The sequence below is a fragment of the Vipera berus genome (genome assembly GCF_964194415.1).
Source record: "Vipera berus genome assembly, chromosome: 14".
In the NCBI taxonomy this organism is placed as follows: domain Eukaryota; kingdom Metazoa; phylum Chordata; class Lepidosauria; order Squamata; family Viperidae; genus Vipera; species Vipera berus.
Window position 1 is genome coordinate 9,634,565 of NC_138217.1, and position 12,982 is coordinate 9,647,546.

At 48.2% G+C, this 12,982-nt stretch overlaps 1 protein-coding gene across 4 annotated transcripts in view; it reads left to right on the plus strand.

Annotated features, from left to right (window-relative positions):
- Positions 1–277: 277 nt before the first annotated feature.
- Positions 278–12,982, plus strand: part of NOS1 (nitric oxide synthase 1) — a gene marked incomplete at its 3' end in the record, with an annotated part of 143,664 nt that continues 130,959 nt past the window's right edge. For all 4 annotated transcript variants that reach the window (XM_081338729.1, XM_081338730.1, XM_081338731.1 and 1 more), the window contains exon 1: positions 278–471. The remainder of the gene's footprint in view (positions 472–12,982) is intronic.

Sequence of the window (12,982 nt, forward strand, 5' to 3'; positions counted from 1 at the left end):
GGTGGGGAGGAGGAGGAGGAGGAGGATGATGGCGGGTGCAGAAACTGCTGCGCTCTGCACGTGGCCAGAGGCTCCCTCTCTTATTCCGCCGGCTTGCTAAGGAGAGGAAAGGAGGGAGCTGGCTGGAAAGCAGCCCGCCGAGAAACGCCCCCCCTCCCCGCCCACCAGCCCAGCTCGCCGGCTGCGCTCCGGTCTGTCCCCCCGTCCGGCGGGCACCTCCGCGGGCTTCGCCGCCGGCGCTGCCAGAGGGCGAAAGGGGAGGCGGCGGCGGCAAGCCGGGAGAGCCCCCCCCCTCTCCCCCCGAGGCGCGCCCCCGCCACTCCGCTCTGGCCGTCGGGTGGTGGTGGTGGCAGGCGGAGGGGCGGGAGTGCCCGAGAGCGCGCCCACCGACCCCCGAGGCACCGTCGGGGGCCCAAACAGGCGCGGACGGGACAGCCCAGGACGGGAACCGCGAGCCGGAGGGCGACCCAGGCGAGTGACGGGCTGGGGAGAGGGCGGAGGAGGGGGTGGGGTCGCCATGGGGTCCCCGGGCGCCAGGCTGCCGATCGTGGCGCACCCACCCTTCCCGGCGCCTCGGGCCGGCGAGGGGACCTCGGGGGGGGGGGGCGGGCGGAGCCTGCTCGCCAAATATAGCACGTGGCGCGCCTCTTGCCAAAGGGGGCGGGCAGCGTAGCACGCCCCCTCCCCGCTCCTCCCACCCTCCCTCCCTCTCTCTGTCCATCGGTGGGGGAATCACATCTGGAGAGGCGCGGGGGGGGGGCCGGCGCGCTGTGCCAGGGCGCGTGGGCTTCGCTTAGCAACCCAGCCTCGGATCCACCTCCGTTTAGGGGGGGTGGGGGCAGGCAGGAAAGGGGGGTGAGGAAACACCTGAACTGAAACGGGGGAGGGGAGCGTACGTTTCACTTTCCGCCGCTGCGTCCTCCCCCCGCTTCTTCCCCCCCCCCTCTCTCCCCGTGCCCTCGCCGAGTTGGAAGGAACTTTGATAGCTGAGTATTTGCCGCGCGTTCTCCATTGTGGCTGCATTCCCACGACCTGCTCCCTGCCAGCTAACCGGACCCAGCCTGGGTTTTTTTTTTGTTTTCCTTTCCTTTTTCCTTTCTTTTCTTTTCTTTTCTTTTCTTTTTTTTTTTGGAGTTTGCAGCAGCAGACAGGTCGATGGAGGCTTGAAGCGGCTTGTATCCGCACGCGGTGCGTAGTTGACCGCTTTGCTTCTCCGTGACTAGCGTGATGCTTTGGCGTTTTGCGTTTTGGGTGCATCGATTGGATGCCTCGATCCCGCATTCCGGCGAATTCACGAACCCGGGTTCAAAGATGCGGACCCTTCGCCGGGAACTAACCACAGGGCCCCAAAAGCTGCTGGTTAGATTTGCGCCCGGGTGAGGATCCCGCAGCCCCTGAAGGAGAACGTTTCAGCGGTTGAGCCCCAGCAGGGCGAGCAACAAGTTCCTCAAGACCAGCCTTGGGCTCGTATGATTTTTTTCCCCTCCCATTCCCAGCCAGCCCTTGCCTTGATTGGCAGGGTGATGGGACTTGTAGTCCATCGCTTCCAGGGAGGCAGAGCTGGTCTGCATGATAACTTAGAAATGTCATTCTTGAACGGTAGAGTGTTCTGCTCATTACTGGAAACCTCCCCAAATTGGAACACGATCAGATTAGGGCATGCTGAACAGTAGTAATAAGTGCAGGATCCAATCTGGGTCGGTCACCGGGGATCAGAAGTATAGTCCTCTGAGTTTGGAACTCGTGCTGGAGCCCAGCCTTTAGGGAACTTCTCTCACAGCAGTATGTGTGCTTGAAAGGAAGACGAAACCACTGGCTCCACTGATGGACCCAGACTGGATCCTCCTACAGCGTTATCCTGGATGGAACGTGTCTATTTGCCCTCAGTCGCGAGTACCGTACTAATAGTGGCCATATTCCCGCCTTGGTCACGAGATGGATCTAAATGATCTCCTTTCCAACCTCTCATGGTGGAAGTGTGTCTCTGCAGCTTTCCAGCAATATTGCTCCCTTAGACTCAGTTTCCATCCAGAAAATGGGAAGATTTTTAGCCACTGGATTATTATTTTTTTGGTGCATATCCACACTCCCCCCACCCCCACCCCCCCTCTTATCATTTATATTCCAGTCATTCCTTTTGGCCTTAGTATAAGACTGCTTGTTAAGCAATTGATGCCATCATGAAGTCTCTGCTGGAGGTTTCTAAGCAAAACTTTACGGCCCTCTGCTGGAGATTGCTATAGAAGTACATTCCTACACTACACAAGGGGGTCAGTCTGGATGACCTCCAAGATATTTCCTACCCATCAGCCTTTGGTTCTAGTTTGGGTGGCTGAGGTGGCAGCCAGGGATCCTCTGAGCTTTTGCCAGGAATCCTTTGAGCTAAGCTGCTGTGTTGAAAGACAGGCAGTCAGAAGAGAGTAAAATGCATATATAAGCCTCTGGCCAGTGCTTCAGCTGTCTATTGTGAACGCTGCCTTGTAAACATCTGCAGTCTGGCTCATGTTGCATTACTAAGTGCGAAATTAAAAATGGCAGCTGATGAGTGAAAGTTAGGACCAGCATTAGCCCTGGGCATGGCGAAGTTTTTTAGGGATGAGGGTTGATACCTGTTTTAACTTTGTTCAGAGATGTGTCAGGATGAGGCTTGGATTGGGGGGGGAAGGGGGGGAGAGAGGGACAACAGGGTCTTCCAGAACTGAATTGTGGGTTGTGAAACAGATGGAGCTGCAGGAGACATCATGGATCACTTAGAACAGACATGTCAAACACAAGGCCCGGGGGCCAGATCTGGCCCGCGAAGTGGTTTCATGCGGCCCGCGAAGCCATCCTGGAAACAGTGAGGGAACGGCCCCCACTGCCTTGGCCCTGGCCCAGAGACCCTCCTTCTGCCAGAAACCCTCAGATCTGTCCCATTCCTGCCCAGGCCCCCATAGGCACCCTTGATGCGAATGATGTAGAGCTGGCCACACCCACCCAGTAGGCCATACGCACTCTAGCCACGCCCACCCAGTAGGCCACGCCCACCCTGGCCATACCCACCAGGCCCCCTGAGGGCAACCGCAATGCTGATGTGGCCCTCAATGAAATTGAGTTTGACACCCCTGACTTAGAACTTGCAGAAGAGAGAATGTTTTGTGCAATTTGGGAGCGCTTACTTATATCTCGCCTTTATTATTTTTATAAACAGAGCCAAGGCAGTGGACTTATCTAATACACCTTCCTCCTCTTATTTTTGCCACCACAACAACCCTGTGAGGTGGGTTAGATTGAGAGAGAAGGACTGGCCGAAACTCACCCAGCTGGCTTTCTTACCTAAGACAGGACTAGAACTCCCTGTCTCCTTGCGATTGACCCAAAGACTCAGCTGGCTTTCCTACCTAAGATAGGACTAGAACTCCCAGTCTCCTAGCAATTGGCCCAAAGTCACCCAGCCGGCTTTCATGCCTAAGGTGGAACTAGAATTCACTGTCTCCTGGTGATTGATCTAAAATCACCCAGCCAGCTTTCATGCCAAGATGGGACTTGAAATTATTAACTCTCAGTTTCTAGTGCCTTGACTCGTTGAAACAAGCCAGTACATTCATTTGGGCTGTTTGTGTGAAGGGTTCCCCAACTCCGCCTAGCTGGGGTTCATCAACTTTCTGGCAGAATTTAGGTAACACTTCGCAAAAAAAGTTTATTTCGCCCATGTTTCCATTTGCTCAGTAAATACACTAAAACACAAAACCAGCATAAACAAAAAAACAAAAAGAAATTATCCAATGATACGTAAACTGTCAGGGGCGGTTCCCAGGATGTGCTGATCTGCAACCATTAAGCCAGGTCAATGCTGGCTTAATGGTTGCAGGTTTATAAAATGCGGCTTGCATCTCAGTTTGTTGTGTAAAACCAGCCCATAGTGGAGGGAATTATGGGAAATTCACACCTTAAAGTGTGAACCAGAGATTGGAGGAGACTGTTCCTGGCAAGGAGAACTAAAAGGTGTCTCAAAGCATGTCGGAATCCCCCTCCCTTGATATGATAAGGCAGGTCTGTTGGTCTCTCAAGAAGAATATTGTAAAAGCAGCTTTTGGAGGAGAAAGAACGCAAGGACTCGCTGCCCTTTCATCCACCCAAAATCAATATTTCGAGGCAGCTCTGTCGTTTCGCCTAATAATAAGGTTTGCCTCCCAACAGCCTGGCAATGTGTCTTTTTGCTGAGCTAGCTTCACAAAATGAAGGTTAGTGTGCTCCTTCTTCCAGGGACAGGGACTGGCTCCAGAGTCACAAGCTCCTTTGCTAAATATACACCAGGAAGAAGGTGTACCAAAACCCAGTGGGGTAGCCTATAATCTAAGTGTATCTCAGATTATGGATGAGTTGAGTCTTAAGCGAATAAATTGCTCCAGGCTGCCCCCTTCACTTCTGCTTTTGAGAGCACGGCAGAGAGAGAGAGAGAGGGGGGGGGGGAATTCTCCAGCTTTCCTACGATTATTCCATTAGGGAAGCAGAAGGATTTGAAGCACAGTCGGTGAAAACCGATGTCATCATAACACTAGGTTGTTGTTTTTTTGTTGTTGGTTTTTTTAAAGCGTTGCAAAATCTCCGCCACAGCAATTGTGAGTACGGGATAGGAGATGAATCATGCACACAGACACACACAATCCTGCACCTGTTTCAGGGTGGGTGGATTTGAAACAACGCAGGATTCTGTTCGACTTGCTCTTTTTTTTTTTTTTTCAATCCATTCCTTGCCCGGCAGCTCTCTGAGGGATTTATTTACTGGCTGAATTGATCTTGCTGAACATTTGCAGAACTCAGAATAAAGGCAACATTTGAATACACTGGAAGTGCAAAAGCAGCAATTAAAAGGCAACAGTGCATTGGCTGGGTGAGGGGTAGATATTCAAGATTAGTGAGCTCTGAAACCCTTTAAAACTAGAAAGTTGAGGTTGTTGTTTAACCTGTGGGTTATAAGTTCATAGATGGGCAATCCGCAAACCTCCCGATGGGAATAGGAGGAAAAGACAGCATGTCCAGGAGTGATGCGATCTGCAGTCACAGAAAATCAGAAAGATCACACATTAGACTTTTCAATGGAAATGGATAAAACGAACCATTGATTTGGGTGAGTCGCACCCAATTTTACAATTTCTTTTCTTTTTGTCAGAGTTCTTAAGCAAATCACTGCAGTTTGGCGAATCATGCTGTTGTTAAGCAATTCTGGCTTCCCCCATTTGCTTGTCTGAAGCTGGCGGGGAAGGTTGCAAAAGGTCACCATAAGCAGAGGATGCTGCAACCATCCTCAACGCATGCCAGCAGCCAGGCGCCTAAATTCTGATCACTTGATTGTGAACACTGCAAGTGTCATAACTGTGAGGACTGGCGTAAGTCGTTTTTTCCCCCCAATGCCATTGTGACTTCAGATGGCTGCTGAGTGAACGGGTATAAGTTGAGGACTACCTGTATAGTTTCAAAAAGCCAGGAAACCACCCTGCCATCAACATATATAAGAGTTCAAAATTTGCTGATCTTGTCTGGCCTTCAGATGCTTTGAAAAATAGGTTGACCCCCTCCTCTTCTCTCTGACAGCGCCTCAAATATTGGAAGACTGCTATCATGTCACCCCTGGTCCTTCTCTTCACTAGACTAGACATACCCACCCTTCCTTCCTTCCTTCCTTCCTTCCTTCCTTCCTTCTTTCCTTCCTTCTGTTTTAAAATTCCATCCACCCATCCATCCATCCATCTTAACCTTCCTTCCTTCCTTCCTTCCTTCCTTCCTTCCTTCCTTCCTTCCTTCCTTCCTTCCTTCCTTTCTTCCATTTTAAAATTCCATCCATCCATCCATCTTAACCTTCCTTCCTTCCTTCCTTCCTTCCTTCCTTCCTTCCTTCCTTCCTTCCTTCCTTCCTTCCTTCCTTCCTTCCTTAGTTTGTTCTTCCTTCGTTAGTAGTGAGCAATGTGTTGTCTGGGTTCATATATTTAAAAACAATAATAATTAATTTCTATAGTTGATCAATATCTTAGTTGATAATGTATTTCCTTGATCCTCTCTTCTTCCAGTAATATTCTCCTTTGGTCTACATTAAAGAAATGTAATTCTTAATACTTCCAATACATACAGAGTTGGGTATAAACATTTTTCTAGCATTTATACATAAACAACATCTAACATCTTTTCTAATCAGCTCATGCTTCAATTGTATTTTTTTAAAAAAATCATCTTATCAAGTCATTTTAAAAAAAAATCTTTCTTAGATAAATGTACTCCAGCAAAAGAAAAGAAAAGCGTGCAAACTTTTCAGACAGCCTCCGTGAAATTAATCAAAGTTCCTCGTTTTATGAGCAGCCAAGTTCTCATGCATTCCAGTAAGGTCTTTCCGTGCAGGACCACGTAAGTGGGCTTGGTGCAACTGGTGGAGAGCGGTTGCTTCTGGATTCATTCCTTGAATTTTTCCACCTAACTCCAGAGATTGACGTCTAAAGCTGATCTGCAAAAAAGAAAGAAAGAAAGAAAGAAAGAAAGAAAGAAAGAAAGAAAGAAAGAAAGAAAGAAAGAAAGAAAGTATTCAGCACTATAAGGACATCGCATTAAGACAATGCTTTAAGGTTTGCTTTGGGGAGTTTCGACGAATCGATGCAGCGTTTGGCTTGGGGGGGGCGTGCAAATCATTTGGGCCACAGTGAGTTTAGGTAACCTCTTCCAAATCTGAGGTGGACCCAGAGAAATCTTATTTCTTGCTGGTTCTTTGGAAATTTAAAAAAAACAAACCAAAAACCAAAATGGAGTCCTTCCACCCAGTGAGGAAAAAGTGAGAACGGCCCATTCTAAGAAAAGGAAAGAAAAACGGCCTACACCCTTTCCGTCTGTGGTGATAACCAGGCTCTCCTTGAGTTGGACCTTTTATTGAAAAAAACCGCTACTGAGTCTCTCTTCTCAGCAGATAAAGTCAACTCAGCCGGCATTCTCATTCGGACCCCAGATGTGGAACTCCCTTCTTCTTAATCAGGAGTGTCCCACTGCAGCAACTTTAAGACTTGTGGACTTCAGCTCCCAGAGTTCCCAGCCAGCAGGGGAAAATGTGCATGCTCCATCATCATAGGAGGTTTTTAAGAAGATATTGGATGGCCAATTCTCCAGAATGGCATAGGGCAGACATGTCAAACACAAGGCCCGGGGGCCGGATCCGGCCCGCGAAGTGGTTTCATGCGGCCCCCGAAGCCATCCTGGAAACAGTGAGGGAACGGCCCCCGCTGCCTTGGCCCTGGCCCAGAGACCCTTCTTCCGCCAGAGACCCTCAGATCTGTCCCACTCCTGCCCAGGCCCCCATAGGCACCCTTGATGCCAACGATGTAGAGCTGGCCACGCCCACCCAGTAGGCCATACGCACTCTAGCCACGCCCACCCAGTAGGCCACGCCCACCCAGGCCATACCCACCCGGCCCCTTGAGGGCAACCGCAATGCTGATGCGGCCCTCAATGAAATTGAGTTTGACACCCCTGGCATAGGATCTCTTGCTTGAGCAGGGGCTTGAGGTCCTTTCCAGATCGGGTTGCTATTCTGTCTTTTTATTATTCTAAGATTTGGAAGTCTAGAAGCCCAAGAGAAGGAAGGAACAGTTCTGGGACTCTTATTATTAGCTGCAGTCCCCTTGGTCTCCCTCCAGATCAGCGGCACATTCCCACAGTCCCGCACTCCTTTAAAACGCCACCGAGATGATCAACGGGCATTTTTCTCTGCAAGAGGTAGAATTTACAATGGTTTTCACCTTGACAAGAACAGGTTCATCCGGCGAGTAAAGGTTGTTCAGCCTGTTCAGAGCGCCATCCATCTTAATTCTTTTGACCAGAACAGAGCGAATGGAAGCCAGGGGTAATAGAAAAACTCCGGATTTTGCCTGAAAACCGTTTTCTGCTGCTGGCTGGCATTTTTATGAGTCTCGGTCACAGGTGCAAAGCACTTAAGGAAAAGGTGCCCTTAGCCTGGTGGGCACACAATGCCTGAGGTTGCACAGTTTTAGAGCCATCTGCAGAGTTTTGTGTTAGGCGTATGAATCTCTACATCCGTTGGGTTTGTGGCAGTTGATAGATGGCCTTCCCTAACACAGAACTACTTGGGCCAAAGAACGACCAACTTCTCATGACTACGGCTACCTGGCATCAGCGGGCCAGGGGGCCTTCCCATGAAGACTGTCCAATGCCCTATTTGAACTATGGGCAGTGGTCACTACACTCCAGGGCAATGTAGCATAGTGGTTAACAATGCCGCAGTTGCCCCCCAAAAAGCAGGTATATATAAGAGTGTAGGTAGCCCCTATTCCCCAGTACAGTCCCTTCCACCTAATAAAGAGCTGCTATGCTGTACTCATCGTCTCGGCGTCCTTCCTGCTCTCCAGAAACCACTACACAACACTTCCCACGCCCCTTTTCCTTTTGTGGGCTGAAATACCTTTTGCACGATGGTTGTCCAGCCTGCGATTCTTCCTCCTGTCTTCCAAAGCCATTCCCACAGACCATTATATACTTGGAGATTTGAGTTTCTCATGCTGTCTTAAAACAGCCCACCACATGCGAAAAACGAAAAAACAAGTGCCCTGATGTCGGCTTGAACTCCCGGAGAAGAAGTGGGATATAAATCAATCAAACAATAAACCTAAAAACAATAGCAATTGTTTAGGCACTGCATGTTTAAGAGACTACATGTTTACTCCGACCTTCTAACCATTATGTGTGAGTAGGGGTTCCCCCCCCTTCTCTCCAATCACATTGAAATGCTTTTTGCCTAAATTATTATAATTCTAAATTATTATCTTTGTAGCGTAATTGTTTTTTTTTAAACTACCACGTACACGACTCCAAACACAAGAAGTAGTATAAAATGTCTTAAATGATAATGATAATATATGTGCTTTTCCACCTACCCATTCTCTTTTGTTAGGCTTAATTAAGGATATAGCATACTGTATCTAGCGAGGAATGAACAATCCTTGGCTCACTTCAGAACTAGCTTAGTTATTGTAAGTTTTCTTAATATGTTTGGGTATGTTTGGGTAAGGAACCTTTGTGTAAGTTCTCTCTTAATTCACAGTGTCAGCCCATGCAAAAAAAAACACCCGTCCCACTTCAACCACTAACGCTGGCTTTTAGGAGAAGCTTCTTATAAGGATTATAACCGTGTTACTATCTTAGATCTTTTCTCACCTGTGTTCCTGTTTATTAACCTTAAACTAATGCCCAGTTAATGTAGGAAGTACATTCATTCTAATAAAAATAAATTAAAAACAAGAAATCCTTGCATTAAACATTATGACCTTTGAAAGCTGAAGAAAGTAAGAAACAAATTGTTGGACACTGCCAGCTCAGCTAGAAGGAGGAGTCAAGCGAACGCCTAGCTTGGAGTCCTTCCACAGCGCCAAGTGGCATAAGCTTGACTTCTGCCAAGATCCATTAAGCCTTGTCTGGTTGTAGCCAGGGAAGGCAAGCAGTCTGGGGAGATTCTTATAACATAAGTGGTAGGCAATAAAGTTACTTACCTTAGGTGTTTGCAAGTGGCTCTGGTTGTTTGTGCCTGACCCAAATAGGATGTCCATACAGCAAGAGGGACAGTTCTTAATGATGTAATAATGACTTCTGCCTCCCTTGACTGCCAGATTGTGCCATTTTCTCTGTAGAACCAGCTACCTATAAAATATAGATGTGATACCAATAAAGGAGAATATTTGTAGCTCAGGGTTGACATGAGGGGTCCTTGGTGCTCTCTCAGCCTGGTTGTCTTCTTGCAGACGTTTCATTACCAAACTAGGTAACGTCATCAGTGCTAGAAGGGAATGTGGTTTGCGAGGAGGAGGAGGAGGAGGAGGAGGAGGACTGTGGGGTCCTTGGTGCTCTCTGAGCTTGCTTGTTTTCTTGCAGACGCGTCATTACCCAAACTAGGTAACATCATCAATGCTAGCACTTCACCACACTCGCACTGATGGCGTTACCTAGTTCGGTAATGAAACATCTGCAAGAAAACAAGCAAGCTCAGAGAGCACCAAGGACCCCACAGTCCTTTTCTTCCTCCTCCACAAACCCCACTCCCTTCTAGCACTGAGGATGTGTATAATGCTCCCTTATAATGCTCCTTTGCTGCGGTGCTTCTCTGTTCTTGGGATAAAAATTACCCTATGGGTGGCCAATGAATTTGACAAATACATACATGCCTACTTGGGTTCATTTCCCCCCCCTAGCCAAGCAGAATCCTGACACGTCCAAGGCACATCTGGCTGTTTCCCCGTCTCTTTTGCAGAGCCATGCAACTCTGTCTTGATCCTTGGGTTGCAGAGGTCTGCTCTGCCAGGTTCCCTCGGCCAGGCGCCATTTTGAATCTCCCTGATTTCTGAGACTTGATCGGGAGGTTTATTCGAAGCAATCTTCTGCCCCTCCCAGGCCTTCTCCCCAAGGGCGGCGAGCATCCCTCCCCCATGTCTGCTTTCATTTCACGTGTAAATGTTTTTTCCTTAATCTGCCCATTGGATACGGCTTTCGGCTTTCAAGGCACGTTTGTTTGTGACTGACATGCTGTCGACAAACATTGTACAGTTCTGTCTGGAGTAGCTCGCTTCCTCCGTGGAGTGAGAGGAGGCTTGATGCTGTTTGGAAATAAATTGCGAGGTATGAAATATGCTCTCCGTGGGCATATTTAATTGCCAGTTATTACCATCATTATCCTTTTTTTCCCCCCTAAGCTCCCATCTACCCACCCATACGCATCCTGCAAGCTTGTGGATTTTTCAGAGCTAAGGGTGTGGATCCAAGAATAATAGAATCACAGAGTTGGAAGGGGTCTTAGAGGTCTTCTAGTCCAACCCGCTGCTCAAGCAGGAAACCCTATACCCGTGGTGGAGAACCTATGGCACGCCTACCATAGGTGGCCCGCAGAGCCCTCTCTGTGGGCACGCGTCCCGTCGCCCCAGTCCTAGGCCTTCAGCTGGTTTGTATAAAACCTTTTTGCTTTAGGTCTCTGCCGCCGTGGGGAAAAAAAAACAGTTTCCATCAATCAACCAATTTCAACTTCTTGTGGGGAAAAAAAAGATCTCGCAAAGTTCGAATTGATTGATTGAACTTTTTAGTCCCACCCACTCTGCCGTTACCACTGCAGCCACGCCCACCCAATGGGCTACGCCCACCCAATTGGCCACACCCACCCAATGGGCCACACCCACCCGGCAGCCACCCGGCAGCCAACCCACATAAGTGGGTTTTGGGTTGCAGTTTGGGCACTCGGTCTCTAAATGGTTTGCCATCACTGCCCTATACTATTACAGACAAATGGTTGTCCAACCTCTTCTTGAAAACCTCCAGTGTTGGAGCACCCACAACTTCTGGAGGCAGGTCGTTCCACTGATTGATTGTTCTAACTCTCAGGAAATTTCTCCTTATTTCGAGGTTGCTTCTCTCCTTGATTAGTTTCCATCTGTTGCTTCTTGTCCCGTAATAGGGGGACTGAGAGAGAAAGAGAGTGAGTGAGAGTGAGTGAGAGAGAGAGAGAGATTGAGAAGGAGGAGGAGGGAGAGGGAGAGGGAGAGGAGGAGCGGCAGGGAAAGAGGAAGAGGAGGAGGAGGAGGAGGAAAGAAGGAGAAGAAGAAGAAGAAGAAGAAGAAGAAGAAGAAGAAGAAGAAGAAGAAGAAGAAGAAGAAGAAGAAGAAGAAGAAGAAAAGAAGAAGAAGGAGAAGGAGAAGAAGAAGAAGAAGAAGAAGAAGAAGAAGAAGAAGAAGAAGAAGACGGAAGAAGAAGAAGAAGAAGAAGAAGAAGAAGAAGAAGAAGAAGAAGAAGAAGAAGAAGAAGAAATTGTTCCCTAGCAAGCCAATATTCTTCAGCAGCAACATAAAATTGCAGTAAGGAAGCGGCAATAAACCTCAATATCCTATAAAGACTGAAATATGTATGTGTTTAAACGCCTAAGAAGAAATAAAGATCCCATGGTAGATGTTGGTGAGTTACCACCACTGCGAAGCCCCCTCTTCTTCCAGTCACTGACTTTGTCTCCTTGGAGGAGAAAACTCTGCAAAAGGTCCTGCTCTCCCAAGCAGATTTGGGAAAGAGCCATCTCATCTCTTACTGCTCTGAGCAGTAAGATGAGATGTTCCAAGAATCCACACCCTCCGTGTGATGTTCCTTTGAATGAGGGCATTTCCTACCTAACCCTATTGTCCAAGACAAGCAACCCCTTTGGGGACTCCAGGCCAAAAAAGATAAAATAAAATTCTAGTTCGGTTGAAGGAAGGACACACGTTGTTTTCAGAATTCGTCTTCAAAGAGAAGAGGCAGGCTTCTTGCAAGTGGAAAGTAGCGTTGTGACATTCAAGGTCTGAAGAGGGAACGCAGGAAATGGAGTTAGTGTGGATGCTCTCCTTTGCTTTAGAGATTTTTTTCCCCCATCCAACCCAAAGGGGGGGGAAGCTGTTATAAGGTGCTGCACCAAGACGTTGGCGGATTCAGGAGGTTTTGGTGGATAGAAAATGTGCAGCATGAACATCTCTGCTCACAGATTCTGAGAAAGGAAACTTGAAAAAAATGGAGGAGGAGGAGGAGGAGGAGGAGGAGGAGGAGGAGGAGGAGGAGGAGGAGAAAGAAGAAAATGTGAACAATTGTAAAGCAGGTTTCAGCTTTACTCCCCGATAATGCATCTCCAGCATGAAAGACTGCCTATTTGATGTGAGATAAAATAACAGTGGGAGTTCTAAAGGAAGCAGGGGGGTGGGGGTAAGATAAAATAGAAATAGAAAAATGAAACAAGGTACATTGGAGTCAGATATCCTGTATATCGGAATGATAAAAACATGCAACACATACGTACCCTCACACAGCCTCTCCCCAAAATGGTCTGGTCCCTCTTTTTAACATTAAGCCTTTCAAAGTGGTGAATCTCTACGGCCCTTAAACCGGATTCAGGAGCTCTTTGTACCTAACGGATTGCTCCCGAAAAGAAAGAGAAGGAATTTATCCTGGACCGGTT